Below are 22,560 nucleotides of genomic sequence, written 5' to 3' on the forward strand. Positions count from 1 at the left end.
TGAGAGAATTCAGTAGTTCACATATCATGCAAGAAATTACCCATGGGAGTATGGGACTGTAACTCCCTCTCTGTTAGCACCAACTGGAGTAGTATATGCTCCAAGTCACATGATGGTGGTCTTGTGTTTGATACCATAAAGTCTCCCATTTTCAAATAATGTAGCCCCACTATCTGGGTCTGCGTGTCCATAGAATAAATGCACTACACCTGTGTTTCCATTTCCAAAATTACTAAGCTTCTATATTTGCATGTCTTAATATAGATCTTTGTTTTCCCATTATACATGTGTATATGTACATACTTGCCGATACTGAATTATTTGGCATCTTTTATTTTGAGTGTTGTACATTAAACTTCTAAGTACTTTTACAATCATCTGAAATTCTATTGCTAGATTGCAGAGGCTTTTTATATTGATGTTTTGTTTACTTCTGTTTTTCAAAATAAAATATTTTGAATAACAGTGTTTTATTATTTTATATTACAACACAACAGATTAGAGTTGTTCATCATATTTGACTGAATAGATGAGTGAAACAATAACATTAATGAGGTATTTACATATATATAAATGCCCATCTTTCTTCATCCCACATTTTCCTAAAATAAATAAATAAATAATAAATAAATCTCTGTGTCTCTCTCATTTGGAAAAAATATATATATTATATATATACGTATTTCTTTTCATAGTCTACTTTGATCTGCACTTTTCCCTCTAACTCTCAAACTGCCACATCACCACATCATTATGTTGTGTTTATATCCAACATAACTACTGTGCCCAACAAAAAAGATTTTTTCCTCCTTTAAGCAGTTTTAATCATACTAACGATATCCTTTAAGATATCAGTGAAGCATTCTTAAAAACAAAATAAAACAAAACAAAATACTTATTTTTAATTGGAAATGCTTTTCTAAATAACATATTAAAATAGGAATAATAAATTCATTGATATATTGAATCTACTAGAGATTTTGAATCATAAAGACATTAAATAGTCTTGCTTCTCCTTTCAGAATTCAGATTTAATTCTTATAAGTTTAAAGGAGAAATATTAACTGCATATTTGAAAAAATATCTGTTGCCTTTCAATCATTTATCTTTTATGACTAGAAACTCACTTTGTGGAGTAGTACCATCAGATCTACAAACCAAAACAGTATATTTACCTTGAAAGCATCAGTTATTTTCCATTCAGACACCAAACGCTCAAAGCCACTGTAATTATATATGGATGTGATTTAATTATATTTTTAGATGTATTTTATCCTACTGTTATAAAGTTCAGACTGCCTTTAGTATATACATGTATTATATATCATATATGTGGATTTCGTACGTGCAGTAATATATATATATGACTGCACGTATGTATATAGTAATTTACATATCACTTATGCTGTCCTTGTTCAACATCTTCATCGACGACCTTGTTGAGGGAATAGTGTCTTCCCTCAGCAAGTACGCTGATGACACAAAGCTGGGAGGAGTGGCTGACACACCAGAAGGCTGTGCTGCCATTGAGTGAGACCTGGACCGGCTGGAGAGATGGGCAGGAAGAAACCAAATGAGATTTAATAAGAGCAAGTGTAGAGTCCTGCACCTGGGAAGGAACAACTGGACATATCAGTATAGGCTGGGGGACAACCTGCTGGAGAGGAGCTCTGACGAAAAGCAGCTGGGGATCCTGGTGGACGACAGGTTGACCATGAGCCAGCACTGTGCCCTCCTGGCCAAGCGGGCTAATGGGATCCTGGTGTGCATTAAAAAGAGCATGTCCAGCAGGTCAAGGGAGGTGATCCTCCCCCTCTACTCTGCCCTGGTCAGGCCTCACCTGGAGTACTGTGTCCAGTTCTTGGCTCCCCGGTACAAGAAAGACAGGGATTTCCTGGAAAGAGTCCAGTGGAGGGCCACAAAGATGATACGGGGCCTGGAGCATCTTCCCTATGAAGAAAGGCTGAGAGACCTGGGTCTGTTCAGCCTGGAGAAGAGAAGACTTAGAGGGGATCACCTCAATTTATATCAATATCTGAGGGGTGGGGGACAGAAGGATGTATCCAACCTCTTCTCAGTGGTTTGTGGGGCAATGGCTGCAAGTTAGAGCACAGGAAGTTCCACACTGACATGCAAAAGTACTTCATGGTGAGGGTGACCGAGCATTGGAACAGGCTGCCTAGGGAGGTTGTGGAGTCTCCTTCTCTGGAGATATTCAAGGCCTGTCTGGACGCCTACCTGGGCAGCCTGCCCTGAGGAACCTGCTTTGGCAGGGGGGTTAGACCCGATGATCTTTCCAGGTCCCTTCCAACCCCTACAGTTCTGTGATTCTGTAAGTCTGTGATTCTGTGATTGTTCCTCTGCATGATTCTGAGTTACCAAAAGATCATAAAAATGATCTAGCTGAAGAAAAATGTTTTAATAAACTAACTGGCATATTCCATTTAATTTTTTTCACTGGAAACTTGTTAACCATCTTTACTCTGAATTTCTCAACTAATACAATCCAATTGAAATTAATTTGTATTTTTGAGAAGCCACTATTATGCTTCTTGTCAATATGAACTTGTCTGGTTAGGCAGAAAAATAGAGGTATAGAGGAAAGAACTGCAAGTTAGAAAGGAAAGTTGCCCTTGCACCAACCAAATATCTGATTTAATAAGGTTAAATTCTTCTACTTTAATGGGAAAAATATGCAAATATTACTTACTTACTGTTGAAACTAATTGAAATTATTAATTCAGTCCTTTTTCACCTGGTAACTAAGCTTTTTCTTACCTCCCTTCTCCATCCAGACTCCCTTCTTGCCAGGGATACTGTAATATAAAAGAAGACAAAATGTTCTTGTTAAACTAGAGTTTGACAGTTCCTATTTACCTGTGTTTGGTGACAGATTCAGGTTTCTCAGACTGTTTAATCATAAAAAGTCAGAACATATCATAAGGAACAAATTTTACTGGATAATGTTAACTAAATCTAAATTTTGCCTGTAGCAACTAACCAAACAAATATATTCCAGAGTTTGAGTACTTATTAGAAGACTGATTGCTGGTTCAATGTATCTGATCAAAGACTAATGCCGTATATCGAAGATGCAAACCCTTTGAAAATTCTCCCGATGTGTTAAGTAAGTAAATATTTTGGCCCTGTCTCTGATCTCTAAGGTTTTCAAATTTTGCTGATTTTACTTTGCCCATCCCCACTCTACCCCTTTCATTTCCAACTCCCTCCCTCCTTGGTACTGAAACAGAATCTAAGGCAGGGACTATAAGAGGACCATATAAATTGATCCAGTCTGATTTAAGTAATGCAAAGAAACTGAATATTCATTTTTCTATCAGCAACTAAGAATAAATTGTTTTCTTCTAACCCATCATCTAGTCACTGGAATGACTGGAAACTAACATGGTATTTTAGCTGGTGACATACTTTTGGTTTATATAATAACACAAAAATAATTATTAGTTTTCACCACCTTCTTTTAAGCATCTTGTTTCAGGTAAATATTTTGTTGTGTTGTTGTTTTATGACCTGCACTACAGATTTTTTTTATTCATCTAAAAGTGTAAATGCCTCAGTTTTTCTCATTTGTGTTGCAATTCATTTAGAACCCAGACATACAACAACAGGTCATATTGTTCCTTCCAATGTGCACCACCTTGCCTTCAATGAAAATGAGTTCATACAGGATTATGCTGCCTGTTCACCAAAGTCCTTCAAAGTCCTTCACAGTCCTTCCAAAGTCCTCGATTAACCCAAATATGCTTGGCTGCTGCTGATACTAATAAAAACAGCTCCACCTTCTCCAAGTTACTAGGAAGTGTATTCAACATTGCAGTTGTTCTACATTATAAATTTGCATTTACTACATTTATTTAGTTGAAAATAATCATATATATTCACTTAGTTTGCCCTTATGCTAGAGAATAGACATCTGCATTGATATCAGAATTTCATCTTTTATTTTCTTTCTGGCTTCATACAGATAATAAATATATTTTAGCATTGCCAGAAATAAGCTAAGACATGAACAGGAGAAATCAGTGATGCTAGATGACAAGAATATTACCTGATAGTTAGTGTTTTGTTTTGTTTTGTTTTGTTTGTAGAATTAGAAAAATGTAAAGATGATCACAAGACCATAAAAGCACCATGATAAGAAGAAAAGAAAAAAAAATCTTTAAAAGTGACATACCCAGAGGAACAAAATGAAAAAAATTATCTGAATAAATAGGGATAATACAAAGGATAATTGTATTTTAACATCAGAAGTAATAAGTGATTCCTGTGAATTAGCAAGTTAGTTGGTTAAAGACCAGTTGTCATAATTGTCATTGTGAACATTTCTAGACTAGCTATTATCATATCTAATGTTTTTTGCATCACAAAAGTGAAATAAAGTAGTAGTAGTAGTAGTAGTAGTAGTAATAATAATAATAAATATTTTATCAGTAATTAAAATGATTCATCTTATTTCCCAGCAAGTAAATATCAGTACTGAAAGATAATGGACAAACAACATTTTGACAACTAATATGAAGAGAGGTGCAAAAATTCTTGGACAATTATTTGGTTTACAGTTAGATGTGTAACAATGTTTTTTAGGAATGGACAAAGTAGGGTATTTGGAACAAAATTTATGGACACTCCCCCACACACTCTAAATTATCCTTAATTTTTCTGTCATTTCCATTGTCTATCATTCATTGCAAAATCAATTTGATTATTCTATGCAGTCTTCAGAAATTTCAGCTCAGGTATTGCTGTTCTATAGAAGACTTCTGTCATAATGGAAAAAAATGTATTTCTTAATGATACAGTGGTCATGCAGAATTTTAACAAGAAAAGGCTTTGAAGAAATATTAATCAAAGAGAAAATGATAGTATTAAAAATGTACTTGTCTCATGGTATCTCAGTAAACATATCTGTTATTTGTGCAGTAAAGATTTTAGTTCTGATGTCATATGATCCTTAATCGAACAGGAATACTTAGTATGCATACATAGTCAACATTTAAAATAACATATATGTAAAAAAGACCTGAATAGATATAAATTCAGACTTTCCCATGTGTAACAGTAGGGTTAACTAGATTTTAAAATAAACCAAGAAGGTTTTAAGTAATCTTCCATCTTATTTTGGATTTTGGCATATCCCTCCTGTTCTAATTCTCTTTCTACTATCTTTTTTTTTTTTTTTTTTTTTTTTTTTCCTTCTGACAAAGAGTAGGTAATATTCAACAGCATTTTGACCAATAACTTGTGGTAGTATCCATTGCATGGTACTAAGAATAATTAGGCTTTTGAAATGTGAATGGTGAGCTGCCCAATCAAAATGGGATCAAAATGAACATGAATATACACAGAAAAACACACAGAAACACACAGAAAAAGGGATGTACTCTTCAACAGTAAAAAAAAACAACAAAAAAAAAATGTACAAAGAAATGCTCTTCTTGAGGACTTTGTTTTTCTTCTTTGGGATTCATTTGACTTTGGATAATATGAATTACGTTCTGAGAAATGTCTAGAACATCAGGATTATAAGTGGGTGTGACATTGATTTGATCAGATGCAGACGACTAAACTGTAGCTGACCACATTAGAACAGGTGTAGCCTACATTTTTATTCATTTGTTTCATTAACTCACTACTTCTTACTTCAGTTACTGTCTTCTGGCCTTGTCTTACAAATTTATGTGTGGACTTCTCTTTTCCAAATAATTTCTGCTCAAGCATTATCCTTCCACATGTACCTGATTCAAAATCCATTAAAGTCATACACGGGATACAGAAAAATTTCAGCTAGCTTTGGGGTTAGATTGTTATGAGTATGCTTTCTTAAAAATGTCATCACAGTAGTGCAACCAAAATTGGTCATAGGATCAGCTCTGGCCAGCAGCAGATCTCTTTTTGAGCAGGTTGGAACTGGTTCTTATCTAACATGGGACAGCTGCTGGTCTTTTCTCACAGACCACCCTAGCAGCTCCCCTGCTACCAAAATAAATGTCATTGAAACCCCATAAAGGAAGGCAACAAAAAAGTATAAATCCAAATAAGATAAATAAGTAGAAAGAAAGAATCAGAAGTGAAATTGTTGAATTCAAATTTGGATAGCAATGAGCTGAGACTTGCTGATAATTACACCTAGGATGGTAATCATGCTAAATGAATAGCTTCATAAAATGTATATTAGATAATTGTTGTATCCTCATAAGGTGTGATCCTGCTTTCATGTCAGTAAAAGATCAGTAACAGATGCTCAAATAAAACGAACCTACTTCAGTATAAAATTATAGGAGTCTAAAAACATGAAGAAAAGTGTGAGGACAGATATCATCTTACACTAACATATTTTCTTTTTTAAACTTTTATTTTGTGTCAGTTGTTCCTAATTCTCACAGCCTGAACTCAGAGGAAAGAAGAGGCCTTTCATTTTTTATTTCTTCATATTTCTTGAATATTTAATGTGTTAGTCGTTACTGTAGGGTCAAGTTCATTTTAATATTTTCAAGCAAATCAAGACGAAACATAGATCCTCAAGCTGGGGAAAGCCTTAAAGTTCAGAGTGCTGCAGAATGGGTTGCAATATCAGCAGAAATATTACCTGTTTACCAGCTGCTACTTTTGTTCTTTTATATAAAAATCTTCAATGTGTACTAAACCTAAAATAAAATAAAAAACAACAACAACTACTACAACAACAAAACCTACAACAACAACGACAAAAACATTAGGTTAAATAGACTTAATTCCCAACACATTAGGTTGTCTTTTTGACAGTTCTTTAGTTTTAATAGGCAAGCTGTAACTTCACTGAATCTTCAGTGTCATCATCTGCAGTAATTTAGAGTAGTGAAGATGAAAAGTAGTGTAGATTCTGAAATTACAGAAAATTTTCAGATTGCACACTATATTATAATTGAAAAATTCAATAACACACTGTGTTCTTTTTACATACTGCAGATTTTTTTAATATTCAATATGTTAAATAAAGTCTACATAAAATGACGGAACAATATTAAATGTCACACTTTAGTATTTCCTATTTTAGTTAGACAAAAAGTTGGAGTTTATCCAAATGTTTGCACTGTTATAAATGTGTATTTTTTAGTATTCTTATTCTGAGGAATTAGTTATTTATGATTTTTTTTTTTCCCAGTTTTGAACAGATTTATTATCAATAAATATGGAAGCCTGTATTCAACAGCAAGCTATTAACATCAATGGAAATGATTTCTTTATTCTTTCCATTTACCATCATATTCTGAAGGCAGTAGCAGAGAGATTTTGGTAGCCCAGAAGGAATAGTGTAATCTCACAAATAGGAAAGTATATTCTGATAGCAATATAATATTTCAAAATGTGTATGCTGTTCCTTTCAATTTGACTACATTTGAATTAATTTGTAGACTAAGTCCCCAGTGAGCACCTTAGCCTTCAAACTTTCCATGAAAATATATTTTTCTAGTGATATTTTTATCTTCAATAATGCATTTGGTTCACTTCTCTTTCAATTTAATTCAGCTAGTAAAAAAAAAAAAAAAAGATGCTATAGATATCAATGCAAATGAGAATCTTTATTATTATTATTATTATTATTATTATTATTATTATTATTATTATTATTATTATTATTATTATTATTATTATTATTATTATCCTATGAACAGAAGAGCTGATTCTCTTTCCTTATATGCAATTCAGATTCTCTAGTGTGTCTGATATGGCATTTGACACCATACCTAAAAGTGAGTATTTAGGTGACTGAATTGCTCTCCTGAATATTCACTGATTCACATCACCTACACTGTAAATATCTAAACATATGCTGATATGCATGTACTGAGAAAAACAAACAAACAACTGTGGTGGTTACAGAGTACGGCACTGTATGGGCTGCTGCCGGGAAAGTTAACATTCCAGCCAGACCCAGTACAACAACAACAAAAAAAATAGTTTAATTCAGGGGAAAAATTAATTCAACTAACTGAGACACTATTCTTAAAAATATTTTCTTATAGGTTAACTGAACAGTACATTTTTTCCTGACTGCCTATGAAAAACAGGTATAGTGTATAGAATATTTTAAAAGTACATATATATATATATATATATATATATATATATATATAATAAATTCTGTCCCCCTTTTCCACAATGGTTGTTGGGATCCACACTTTTTCCACGCTGTTATTGGGATCTCTGCATAGGGTGCCATGAGAGCCAGGTTCCAGGAGGAGTGCTCTGGGTACACTCTGCCCTCAGAGAAAGCATGGAGTTAGGGGCTCCCTTTGATTCTTATCGCTTAGTTATCTTCCTCAGAGTATCAAAATGCACTGCTACTACTTCTGTACTTACATGCTTTAATTTCCTCTGGAAAGGTAGTCAGTGACTAGAAATAGTGTCAGCTGTAGCCTTCATCTTTCATGGAATCAGGACATGGTCTGGAGTTAAGGAATTAAGAACACTGATTTTATCAAAGATCAGTCCTGTCAGTATAGAGTCAGAGAAGTATTGCTTTGGACATATTCTATACTCAAAGATAGATATAGAATGAGAAACTCTTTGATGTGAGCCTGTACTGCGTCTGGCTGGGATAGAGGGATAACTTTCCCTGCAGCAGCCCATACAGTGCTGTGCTCTGCACTTGTAGAGCACATGATACCAACTGCATTGGTATCATACCAGTGTTTTGCCTTTTGCTGAGCAATACTGGCACAGCATCAAGTCTTCCACCACCACCACCACTACCCCAAGAGCCTGCAGGCTGGGGGTAGGCAAGAGGTGTGGAGGGGACATCACCAGGGCAGCTGACTTCAACCAACCGAAGAGATATTCTATACCATGTGGTATAGAATACACATGGTAATAAAAGGTGGGAAAGGAGAAGAGGGGAGGCTCTTGTTACAAAAAGGTCTGTCTTCCCAAACAATAGCTATGTGTATTGAGACTATGCTTCCCAGGATGTGGCTGAACATTGGTCATTGATGGGAATTAGGAAGTAATTTCTTGCAATTTTTTTTTCCTCTTTCTTTTCCCTTTAATTAAATTATCTTTATCTCAACCAGTGAGGGTTTTTTGTTACTTTTTTTTTTTTTTTTTTTTTTATCACCACAGAGCCACAGAATGAATGTTACCACTTAGCCAGATTTGAGGAAATTTATTTATATCTCTAAAAGTTAGATTAAACATAAAACATCATCAAAGTTAAAAAAATAAATTTAAGTCTTAAATAAATCCAAAACTGCTACCAGGTTTCTATATTTCCTTATGGGTGAGCATGAGTGTGGTGGTTTTATCAGTCCGAATTATTTTGACTTCTTAAAATAAAAACGGTGTTAAAAAACACACATGTCTAATAGGTGTGTGGCAGCAGACAACAAAATCACATATGGAGATTCTTGAAAATCCTGGCATTTTCTGTTTGGCCAATGCTTGTGAAAATAGAACATCTGGTATATTCATATAACAACCTTACCATGTGAGGTTATGATAATTATGAGGTATGATTATATGAGGTATGATAATTAATATATGCTAATTAATTTATTATAAGGTGACCTATGATACCTACTTATCATAAGGTAAAGATAAATAAGACACACATACACACACAAAGAAAAGAAAAGAAAAGAAAAGAAAAGAAAAGAAAAGAAAAGAAAAGAAAAGAAAAGAAAAGAAAAGAAAAGAAAAGAAAAGAAAAGAAAAGAAAAGAAAAGAAAAAAGAAAAAAAGAAAAAAGAAAAAAAAAGAAAGAAGTTCAATCTTAAGAGAAGTTATCTTACTTTCCACCACTTTTTAGGTCTCTTTCCTCCATTCATGGGGTCCACAATTTACTATGGTACTCCCCGATATTCTTTTAAATTTTTCTTTTGGATATAGAATATTGTCATCTTATTGGTAAACTCTTTGAAGAGGAGCAAGATGTCTATTTTATACCTTCATATCTTTAACTTCCTATGATATATCTAATTAAGCAAAGAGAGTGGAAGAGAGAATATATTTTTAAAAAGTCAAAAAAAAAAAGAAAAAAGATGAAAACAAGAAAACAAAAAAAAAAAGAATAAAATTGGACAAAATTGAGAGAAAATAACTGCACTTGAGAAATACGGAGAAGATAAATGCAGAATGTAAAAATTTCAATAAAAAAGATATTAATTCACCAAAACATTAATAAAAAATAATAAAAATGTGTACATATATATTTTAAATTAACATATTATCAATATAAATAGAAAGAAATCTGTACTATCACACCAATTGCGTTGTGCTGACAACTCTGTACCAGGTGCAGATAAATCCCTTTACACTACAGTGGCAAGAACTAAAACATTAAAAGGTCTGCCAAGCCCATTCTGGAGCAGGGCCGTTGAAGTTTTATATGAAATTACTTAGTTTGGCTTTGCTGACCACCACAGAATCACTGTATTGGTTTTCTTCGCACCTTTTACCTCTCCACCTATTTGCAGTTTTCTATTCTTTGGGTCTATGGGTTGACTTGTGAGTAGAAACCAGTGGTGCATGATGTTAGCTTTAAAGATTTCACATCTTGGCATTAGAAGAAGATATCCTATGCTTGAGGTCCCTGCAATGACCCATTTCTTGTGACCCTTGGTTCTGCAACTTTGATAGACTTAAACATATTCCAGATGAACAGCAGATTGGAGCTACCCATGCAGAACTCCATGCCCTTTTCTTTAGACTGCATCTGACATGCAGCCTAGCTCATATAGATCTAGTTTATGTACTGTGCCAAAAAGTGCATTGCTTAATATGGCTAACACTCATGCTACAAGCATAAGTACTCAGGGCACCTGGAAACCTACAGATTCCATCCGTTGCTCACATAATTATTAGCAAGTCCAATGAAAATGACATAGCCTCCTTCTGGTTTCCTAACTGCAAGAAACAACTTCAGCAGTGGTATTAAGAAAAGGAAGAAACCAGTAGCCGAAGAACATGTACATAGAATCATAGAATCATTAAGACTGGAGAAGACCTTCAAGATCTGGTCCAACCATCACTTTACTCCCAATGTCACCCACTAAAACATGCCCACCAGATCCAACCTTTCCTTAAACACCCCATGGGACAGTGACTCCACCACTTCCCTGGGCAACCTATTCCAATATATGTCCAGCTATAATCCTGTTCCTATGATCTCACAACAGAGTTGTGCCAACTTTTGTGCAATTTAATGCAGATATGTTGACCTTAAAACAATGACAATTAAACAGGGTGAAATCAATTGCCACAAGGCTTCAGGACATTGGAAATGAAGGGTGACTACTCTTTAGAGACTAAAGATGCTAAATTATGCATTATTATAAAAAAAAAAAAAAAGTGTTGCAAAGGAGAGTGTTTGGGGAAATAGTTGCCTAAGGAAAGCTTTAGGTGACTAAACACTCAGCAAATGAAAAAGGAATGGAAATGAAGACCAATAGCAAAAAGAGCCATGTCGATTATGTCTGCTTGACTACTGTTTTCATAGACACTAGTGCATCCTTTTTTATTCCCTTTGATTAGTCTTTCCTTCTTAGAGCTTCTGTTCCTTGTAGGGTTATTAGGTGCAACTATACACACTACAAAGTAATGATATGAGGGTTAGGGGAAGAAAGAATAAAAATTAGTCATGAATTAAAAATAAAGGGAAAGTAAAGCTGGCCATATAAAAAGGAGAATAGAAAATTGGAAAATAAGTAATAATATAAAGAACAGTAAGAACTGTGAGGAGGGGGAAGGACATTGTACTTGTCAGTGCTTACAGATCAAGAATAATAACACCATTCTAGAATATACTCAGTTTCAAATCTTCAGTTAATGGCCTCCATTTTATTATTTACAAAAATTCTTGGCCCCTCAGAATTGGGTCTAGGTAAAGACATTGTTTTTTGAGTGCTTGCTTCTCAATTCATAAAATACAAAGAAATTAATTTGTAAAAACTATTAAAGTGAAAGTAAAAAAATGAGCTCCCATTTAGAAGCTTTTGCATAATAAAGCATGCAAAAATCTAATTCCAAATGTACTTGAATTACATAAGATCAAGTCCTACAACAGAAAATAAAAGGATCCTTTCATCCTTCCATCTTCCTGTCTTTCTTTTCTTTCCTCCTCACCTCCTTTCTTTCCTTCCTTGTAGTAGAGCTATTTCAAAAAATCATGCTTCTTCATAAGAACATCAGTCAATGTGGTCCTGTGAATTAATGATATTCTGTGCATACAAGCACGCAAAAAATACATATATAAGGGCAAATTCCCTATCACAAAGCATTTAAATTCAAAGTAAAATAAAAGAGATCACAGAAACAAACAAGCAAACAAAAAAAGTGTGATAGTGCAGTAGCAGCAAGTTCAGTCAGAATGTTTAGTGGAAAGAAAAGATGAATGAATCCACTAGTAATTTTCCACAAAGAATTAACTTTATTTTTATTTTTATTTCAAATTTAGACTTAAACATAGATTTGAAAGAATAATAACTATTATTTGAGTTAATAATCCATTACAAAAGACTGACCAAGAAAAGCCAGTTGATGTTATCTGTTGGATCTCAGTAAACTTTTCAATACGGTATCCTTCTGGGATACTGTATAATCTTGGATACTGTACAGTCAACGTAAGATACTTCATTACAGCATTTTTCTCACTGTGTCCTTCTGGAAAAATGTACAACATACAGCTAGATAAATACATAATACAACAGGTGAACACTTAGCTGATGGGTCTTGTTCAAAGAGTAGCTATAAGTACAGTTACATCAGGCTAGCAGCCAGTCACTAGTGGGGTGCCCCAGGGCTCCATTTTAAGGCTCCATTTTAAGTGTTTTCATAAATGACTTTGATGTAGGACTTGAAGATTTGTAGATGACACTAAACTGTGAGGAGCAGTTGACTCTGTCAAGGGTCAGGAGGCCTTGCACAGAGAACATGACAGATTAGAGTGCTGGGCAATCATTAACAATACAAAGTTTAACAAGAGCAAATGCCGGATTCTGCACCTGAGGGTGCATATAGGGTACATAGGTACATATGTACCTATGGGGCATCCTATACATACAGACCTATAGGGCAACCTATACATACAGACTAGGGAACAAGAGGCTGGAGAGCAGCCCTGTGGAAAGGGATCTAGGGGGTTTGATCAAGCTGAGCCAGCAGTGTGCCCTGGCAGCCAGGAGAGCCAATTGTATCCTGGAGTGCATCAAATACAGCATTGCTAGCTGGTCTAGTTCTGTGTGCAGTTTGGGGCACTACAGTACAAGAAACTATCAGAAAATGTCCAAAAGAGAGCTACAAAATTGGTGAAGAGTCTAGAGGGCAAGACATAGGAGGAGAGACTGAGGTCACTTGGTTTGTTCAGCCTAGAGAAAAGGATACTGAGGGGAAACTTCATGGCAGTCTACTGATTCTTCATAAACGGGAGCAGAAGAGCAGGCATTGATCTCTTTTTTCTGGTGACCAACAATAGGACCTGAAGTAACAGCACGAAGCTGCATCAAGGGATGTGCAGGTTGAATATTAAGAAAAGATTTTTCACTGAGACAGTGGTCAAACACTGGCACAGGCTCCCCAGGGAAGTGGTCACGGCATCGAGCCTGTCGGAGTTCAAGAACCATTGGGACAACATTCTCAGATATATGGATTGATTTTGGGAGCCAAGAATTGGATTCGATGATCCTTTTGTATCCCTTCCAACTCAGGATATTCTATGATTCTGCTATATGAGGTGGCATGAATTATATACAACAATGTTGTATATAAGCAACATCTATAACTAGAAAGAATATGAAGATATCTTTAGGAACCCAAGCTACATTAAAGTATTCCAAGTACAATTAATGAAAGGATTCTTGAGAATATCAAAATATTTTATTTAGCAAACATAATGAATACGTATTCATACATATGCAACATACGTAATTTTAGATGTTTACAGTGTGTGTGTTGGTAGAAAGAATCAGCAGGATTTAGACAAGGTTCAGATGTGGAAATTTAGGAAGAAAACTGAACTGAAGATGTATCTAAAATTTTATGACTTAGTAAGATGTAGATAGCATTAATCTCATTTTAAAACAGATTAACTAATCATCTTGATCTCCTTCCATTTTGAATAGTCAAAATTAGTATTTTGAACCTATAAGCATCTTATGAAATCTCTTGAGGTCCCTTTTTCTTTCTGTCACTATCTATCTAAAAATATTTAATTCCACTGGCCAATTCCAAACATTTAAGAGGTGGAAAATCTCAGTGTTCTACTAAATTGCATGATAATTTGTAGTTGGACTGGGAAAACCTGAATATGTTCCCACTGACAAAAAGGCAGAAAGAAGAACGTAATCATCTGTTCTGTTTGGCAGTTTAATTCTTGCCAGTCTTTGCCTCTGTACTAATTTGGACCAACTAGAATTAGGTCTGAACTATTTATATGTGACTGCATTTTGCACAGCCAGAAGCAGTGATGATATTGCATTTCCAATACCTCTAAAAGTATTCCATTAACACAAAGCATTTAGATCATTAAACTTTCGTGCCAGTACTAGTGTGACTAGCATGCAGATGCAGGCAAATATAAAGCATGATGAGTTTCTCAAGCTATATCTAATCTACTAAACAAAAGAGAGTAAAAACAAATGGTACACAGCACCTCTCATCTTTCCCATTACTTAATTGTTATCTTGCTTTAACTACTTCTCCAAAAAATAGTGTAGACTTCATTTTGTGTATATTTTGCTCCAAGGGCCACCTCTGAAAAGCAGTATTGATAAAATGACACTACTTTAAGTTTTCTCAAGTGTCTACTTTTCTCCATCAGATAATGTCATAGGCTTTTACAGCACAGAAACACACAAGCATGGAATACCCTCATGTTCGTGCTAGAAAAATAAAATACTGACACAGACTCTAGTGGGTTGCCCCACCATGAGACATTACGCCTGGCACTGAAAAGAGGAAAGTATACAAAACAACATCATATCACAGCTACAGGGTCACTCCATGTAGCATACTGTAGACACAGAGTGAAGTGTTACACAGGTGCAGTAATTCTTCTCAAGAAGGAGATAAATGTGGAAAAAGGCCTTGTGGATGAATGTCAGTGGTCATTGGTATCTGATCTCTTGGTCAAGGATTCTTTCCTTGAACCTGAAGCAGCTGTACACATAACCTTTTTCTCCTCACTTACCTCATTTTCTCTCATTGACAAGGACAGGGGTTAGTCAAGGAAGAAAGAAGATAAAAATTTGTTCCTGGATCCTTATTCTGTTGTAGAAGCCATAGCAAAAGGTGGCAGGGAAAAGGATGATATCTTTTCCTTCTCTGTCACCTTGTAGTAAGCTGTCCAGAAAACTTTTTTCTGCATTCAGTAATTGTACCATTAAGATCTCAACCTCCTCTCTCCAAGAGCAACTTGGCTTTATAACAGAAGTTTCTCAGGAAGAATGCCAACTTGCCAACAAGAATGCTCTGGGGCACTAAGAGAAGGCAGAAGCTATAGTGAACCCTTCCTCCTGCTTTTCCCTTCCCTGTTATAAAAGAAAATTGACAGCTATTGAGCAGAGACCAAAGGTACTTGCAAGCAGCTGGGATTTTTTGTTTTGATGAATGTTGAGTGTAAATCCCTTGCAACCTTTATACAGTCAAAATTAGTAATTAAATAACTTGATCTATTATTAAACTTTATAAGAAAGAAGATATTTATTTCAAATGTATCTCTTTATTTACTTGTGTTAGCACAATTTTTGACTAAAATATCCAAGGGAGAGCAGTTTTTCTGTCTCCTTCTTCCTTCTCTTCCATTACATGAGATAGTAGAAAGATTAACAAAGAAAATATGATAATGACAAAAATATTTACAAATTGTGATTGAAGATATTTTTAAAAGCTAAGAATACAGGTTTTAAAAAGCACAAAACTAAACAAAACAAAACAAGTTAGACTAGATGATTCCAGAACAACTATGCTAACCATATTTAATATTATGTTGATCATAAAATCATGGAATCATAGAATCATTAAGGTTGGAAAAGACCTCCAAGATCGTCTGGTTCAACCATCACCCTACTACCAATGTCACCCACTAAACCATGTCCTAAGCACCAGGTCCAAACTTTTCTTAAACACCCTCAGGGGTGGTGACTCCAACACCTCCCTGAGAAACCAGTTCAGGGAGGCCTGACTACTCTTTCTGAGAGAGAACTAACTTCCAACCTAAACATCCTCTGGCACAACTTGAGGCCATTCCCTCTAGTCCTACTTATCTATGAGAAGAGGCCGATCCCCAGCTCCTCACAACTGCCTTTCAGATAGCTGTAGAGAACAATAAGGTCTCCCCTGAACATCCTCTTCTCCAGACTAAACAACACAAGCCCTCCTCATAGGACTTCACAAGTTTTGTAGCCCTTCTCTGGACACGCTCCAGGGCTTTGATGTCTTTCTTGTAGTGAGGTGCCCAAAACTGAACACTGTACTTGAGGTGCAACCTCAACAGAGCTGAGTACAGGGGGACAATCACTTCCCTGGTCCTGCTGGCTATTCATGATACAAACCAGGATGCCATTGGCCTTCTTGACCACCTGGGCACACTGCTGGCTCATGTTCAGGTGAGAATTGACCAACACTCCCAGATCCATTTCTTCTGCACAGCTTTCCAGCCACTCTGCCCCAACTCTGTAGCATTGTATGGGGTTGCTGTGGCCAAAGAGCAGGACTCAGTACTTAGCAATGAAGAAAAGAAGCAAGATGGCAAAAAAAATGCTTTCTGGAATAAAGATTCAAATCTCGAGTGAACTACTTTATTTATTTATTTACTATCTTGCAGTCTCCCCTGCACTACTGCCTTTGTTATTTAGAATAAAAAGTGTGAGTGCAGCATGTGACAATATGTAACTTTTTTGTTTGTTTGTTTTGTTTTGTTTTTGTTTCAGTTACCAATAGCAGAGACAGATTTGGCACAAAAATTTCAGAGTAGCTGAGCGTATACTCATATTTGCTCTTTTCTATGAGAGTCATGCCAATCTGTTTCACTCTTTTCTTACAGTTGCCAAGTCCCTGTTGAACCTCTTCAAGGTTATGCCTGAAGAGTTAATTCAACAGCCAGTGGCTTGAAAATTATGACCCTTTCAATTATCTGTTTTGTTTTTACGTCTTTCCTTCCTTCCTTCCTTCCTTCCTTCCTTCCTTCCTTCCTTCCTTCCTTCCTTCCTTCCTTCCTTCCTTCCTTCCTTCCTTCCTTCCTTCCTTCCTTCCTTCCTTCCTTCCTTCCTTCCTTCCTTCCTTCCTTCCTTCCTTCCTTCCTTCCTTCCTTCCTTCCTTCCTTCCTTCCTTCCTTCCTTCCTTCCTTCCTTCCTTCCTTCCTTCCTTCCTTCCTTCCTTCCTTCCTTCCTTCCTTCCTTCCTTCCTTCCTTCCTTCCTTCCTTCCTTCTTTCCTTCTTTCCTTCTTTCCTTCTTTCCTTCTTTCCTTCTTTCCTTCTTTTTTTTTGGGGGGGGGAGGAGGAGGTTTTTTGTTTGTTTTTCTTCTGTTTTGTCTTGCACATGGAAAATAATGAGGTGATTGGTGGCAGCCAACATGCTTTCACTAAAGCCAGATTGTGCCTGACAAATCTGGTGGCCTTCTATGATGGTGAATAAGGGAAGAGCAAATGACATTATCTATCTGGACTTGTGCAAAGCTTTTGACATTGTCCCACACTATATCTTAGTCTCTAAATTGAAGAGACATAGATTTGGTAGATGCACCCTTTGGTAGTTAAGGAATTGGCTAGATCACTCAAAGTGTTGTGGTCAATGTCTCAATGTTCACATGGTATCAATATTGGGAAAAGAACTGTTTAACATCTTTGTTGGTGACATGGACAGTGGGATTGAGTGTACCCTCAGCAAGTTTGCTGATGACACCAAGTTGTGTGGTGTAGTCAGTTCACTGGAGAGAAGGGATGCCATCCAGAAGAACCTTGACAGGCTTGAGAGGTGGGCCTGCATGAACCTCATGAAGTTTAACAAGGCCAAGTGCAAGGTCCTGCATCTGGGCCACGGCAATACAAGTTGTGTGGAGAATGGATTGAAAGCAACCCTGGTGCTTTCAATCATTTCAGTCCTGGTTGCTCTCATCAAGCAACACCCCTGGACATGGCAGTGTTGCTTGATGAGAAGCTCAACAAGAGCTGAAAATGTGTGCTTCCAGCCCAGAAAGCCAACTGTATCCTGAGCTGTATCAAAAGAAGAATGACCAGCCAGGAGGAGGGAAATTCTCCTGCTCTACTCTTATCTCATGAGACTCTGCCTGGAGTACTGCATTCATGTCCAAGGCCTTCAGCGCAGAAGGACATGGAATTATTAGAATGAGTCCAGAGGAGGATCACAAAGATGATCAAAGAACTGGAGCACCACTCTTATGAAGTCAGAGGGAGTAGGAGTTGTTCAGACTGGGAAAGAGAAGACTGGGGAAACCTTATAACAACCTTCCAATAAATAAATGGGGCCTACAGGAAAGCTGGGAAGGGACTTTTTATCAGGGACTGCAGTGAGTACAAGGAGTAATGGTTTTAATTTAGATATAAGGGAGAAAATCTTTACTCAGAGGTTGGTAAGGCACTAGAACAGGCTGCCCAGAGAAGTTGTGGATGTCCTATCCTGGAATTGTTGAAGCCCAGGAATTGTCAAAGCCCAATAGAGCTTTAAGCAACCTGGTGGAAGGTGTCCCTGCCCATGGTAGGGGCAGGAGGTGGGGGTGTAATTTGATGGATCTTTAAGATTCCTTCCAATCCAAACCATTTTATGATTCTATGATTTGTTTTTAACTTTTCCTACTTGCCTTGAGTAGCCATTAAACACACATTCTATCAAATTATGTCTTTAAACTTCAGGTGTCTAAATAATATTCACATTTCAGAAATGCTTACAAAAATTATATTTAAAGGTAACCAAACTAGAATTAATCTTGCATAAATTTAGATGTCTTCAAACTTATCTACACTGGAACTACTCAGCTTAGAGTTCATTTATGTTTAATAGAAAGTAAGAGAGACCTTCTAGGAAAAAATATTATATTTATTTTAAAGATATACCTTAGCATGAGGCTTTCATTAGCAATTCAGTCTAAATGTAGTGTTGATCCTCTTATTCATCTAGGCTAGGATTACAACAGACTAACAAGATCTTTTCTCTGTCCTTTGGTAGGAGCAGATGTATTTATATTAATTCTGTCACCCTTCTGTATTTCCAGATCTTCTGCATTTCTATTCTGTATTTCTATTTCTATTTCTATTTCTTCTGTATTTCCATATCTTCTAAGGAAAGTTGAAGAAATGCTTACAAATGCATTATAGTTGTCATTAAGACATTAATTTTATTTCTGTCTTGGTTTTCTGGTTACACAGTTCAGTATTGAATGGAAATATACTGCAAATAATAGTTCATAAAAACATAAGGTTACATTTTTAATGCTAATAATCCTTTATTTGGTTCTATCACATAGGTCAAAATTTCTTTTACTTTTGTATTTTAAAACAAAATGGAAAAAAGTCTACAACCTCCCTCCTGGCTTTTTCAAGCTCTAAACACCTTTACAAGAATAAAGTTATGTATTAAAAACAAAACAACATCAAAAAAATCATACAGGAAATAAACAAAAAAACACCTCTAGACAAATCATCAGCTTTCAAAAAGCCTGATCATCTGGGAAAATAAAAATGAGAGAGAGAAATTAATACACTGTGGTTCACATATATATTTGATTTCTATTCAGAAAACAATTCAGTTTTTCCTTGGTGAAATCCAATTAAAATCAGCAGGATTCAAGCAGATTCACAAAGCTGTCCCCTCCTATCAACTTACATTATGTTACTGATCCTACAGCCCACAGAATGATTACACTGACATTTCAATTAGTCCTGCTTTTTGCACAAAAGCATCATTTTAACTCCACTGTGGTTGGTTATCCAGACTGTAGTAGGATATTCCTGGAAGTTGTTAGTTTACTTTTATTCAGTCCTTAATCTCATTTTCAAAACATAAAATTCAAATTTTTATTTATTTATTTATTAGTAAAGCCTCACAATTTCAGGAAATACGGCACCATAAGACTAAAAAATCTGTTACACTGTCTGTATAAGTTTTCAACTTCAAGTGACCTGACAGTGAAAACTGCTCAGACTTGTCCTAGGCATAAATATGAATCAGTATAAAAATCAATACGTATTTATTGAATTGAAACAAGTAATTTGATTGATATACTGTTTGCACAACTCCTCTTTAGAGACTTTATTAAGGTTCTTAATTTAAAAACAGATTTATTTATTTATTTATTTTTTTGCTTAAAAAATTGCAGTACTTAAAGGCTATAGCTATTTATACACTTTCCTTAAGAAGGAAATGAGTGGAAAAGCTTTCAACTGAAATGCTAATAGGAAGAAGAAAAACAAAACGAAACAAAACAAAACAACAAAAAAAAAATAACACTCAATTTTCCATGAAGGAAAAGTCATTTTTGCTTATACGAAATGTCTGTATGAAACATCATATTTCATTTCAAGATTATTATTTTTTAAATTTAATAAATCCTTATTTGCTTCTCTTACTAATCAGTACAGCTTTCAGAGATAGTGTCAACTGTCATAAATACTTGTTACTTCTTTGCATCTCTTCCGGAAATTCTTGTGTCTATGGTGTATAATGTAATATTGGCTGGAATTAGTGTTACTAAGAATAGTCAAAAACTACTTCCTCATGGATTGAAAAGTTGACAGACAGTAGGATATAATGGTCAAATATACATAGGCAATGTAATTTATGTCCTGACTGAAAGCCAAAGTAATTTTAGACTCCTTCCATTGACTTCAAAGAGCATAAGAAGAAACCTTACTGAATGTTGCAAAAATCTTTTAATCCAAAACCAACTCTATTTTCAAATATTAAGTAAGCACTTTAAGCTATCTATACTTTAGTGACATGCACATTGGATATACCTGTGCTTCAAGGTAATTGAGCTCTGAGTATTATTTTCACTCATGACAATATTCCAAATCCCCTCTATCATATTTATTCATGCCACTTGAAATTCACTAGAATACCTACAGATTCTTCATGGAGTTTACAGTATGACATAGAACTGAGAAAGACTGTGCCCTCCTGAAATAGTAAATGTAGGCCAGATTAAATATCTTTAGTAGTATTTGATGTGTTTGTTTAAGGAAGTATCTGCATGTCAGTTGTCCAAAGTGGTCACGTTTTCAAGGAAAAAAAAAAAATATTCACACTTTACTTTCTTTTTGATCTCTGAGAATAAAGTGTATTTACTGAAATTCTAAGCATTCAGCAAAAGATTGCAGACTCCCATTCATGCAAAGAATTTTCTGGATAGATCTGTCTTCTTGTAACATTTCCATGCACCTAAAGGAAAGGAGAAAAAAAAAAAAAAAAAAAAAGATTTTTGTGCAATCTGTAGCAGAAATCTGAAGTTTAAAAACATTGCCTGCTCTTGGTCTCTTGGTTTCCTGGAAGGAGTCAGGCCAGGCAGGAAAAAGACTTGTGAGATTAGTGATGGGTTATAGTTATTAGTGATAGTTATAAGAAATTAGAGTGGTAGTAGTTATAAATTATAATAATAATAATTATTAATTATAAATTTAACTATTACATTAATATAATTATAACTATTATATTAATATACTATCATATGTACTTATTACACTATATTATATTATATTATATTACATTACATTACATTATATTATATTATATTATATTATATTATATTATATATTCAATTATATTACACTTATAAGAAGTTATAGTGATAAATATCAATAGAGATCAACAATATCAGAACATAGAGTTGTTCTTTGAAAAATATTTGGAGGGAGGAGAAGAAACCTATCTGAAGCATGGAAAGCTCTCAAATGGTTGAATAGAATCTCTTTGAAATAAGATTTTCTGTTGAGGTAGTAATATGATTTTGAATGAAAATAGACAAGAAAGTTTGAAGGGGTAATCCTGAGGTTTCCAATGTAATTCTAACTGAACTTCATCAGACTGGACATAAACCCATGTTGAAATACTACCAAGGATTTCTTACTCTGAGGAATAGAGCAAGAAATCTTCACTATTCCTGCAGGATATATGTTGCACTACTATTCTCTGAGGTGGAAAATGTAAGACATAACAAGGAAAAACAAATTTTATTAATCTCCTGAGCAAACTGTATTGATTTCTCTAATGAGAATCAATACCTCATACCTTATTAGTACATCCACGTGTTACACTTAGCCCTGCACTGCTCTCAGTCTTTCCCATAATGATTATAGCTTTATCTGCACTTGTATGTGTGCAAAATTATTCTCAAAACAACAAGAACCAACAAATTTTTGGGTCTACTTTTTTTTTTTTTTTTTGGTGATAGAAGTAATCTGCTGCTAGTGCCTTAGACCATGGCTTCTCGGAAAAAGGGAGCTGTGGGCTTCAAAGCATACTGAATTAAACTTATCACCTTGATGTCATATGTTTACTTTGTGTACCTTATAGATATACCATAGTTTTGTCAGCATTTTCAAAATGATAAATGACAGGG

General features: G+C 35.2%; 1 long non-coding RNA gene across 1 annotated transcript in view; it reads right to left on the reverse strand.

Moving 5' to 3' along the window:
• Positions 1 to 22,560, reverse strand: part of LOC137850120 (uncharacterized) — a 479,600-nt gene that overhangs the window by 51,950 nt on the left and 405,090 nt on the right. The window contains exon 2 of the long non-coding RNA XR_011092276.1: positions 2,779 to 2,816. This is a non-coding gene — a long non-coding RNA (uncharacterized lncRNA). The remainder of the gene's footprint in view (positions 1 to 2,778; positions 2,817 to 22,560) is intronic.

Source organism: Anas acuta, chromosome 1 (genome assembly GCF_963932015.1).
Source record: "Anas acuta chromosome 1, bAnaAcu1.1, whole genome shotgun sequence".
In the NCBI taxonomy this organism is placed as follows: domain Eukaryota; kingdom Metazoa; phylum Chordata; class Aves; order Anseriformes; family Anatidae; genus Anas; species Anas acuta.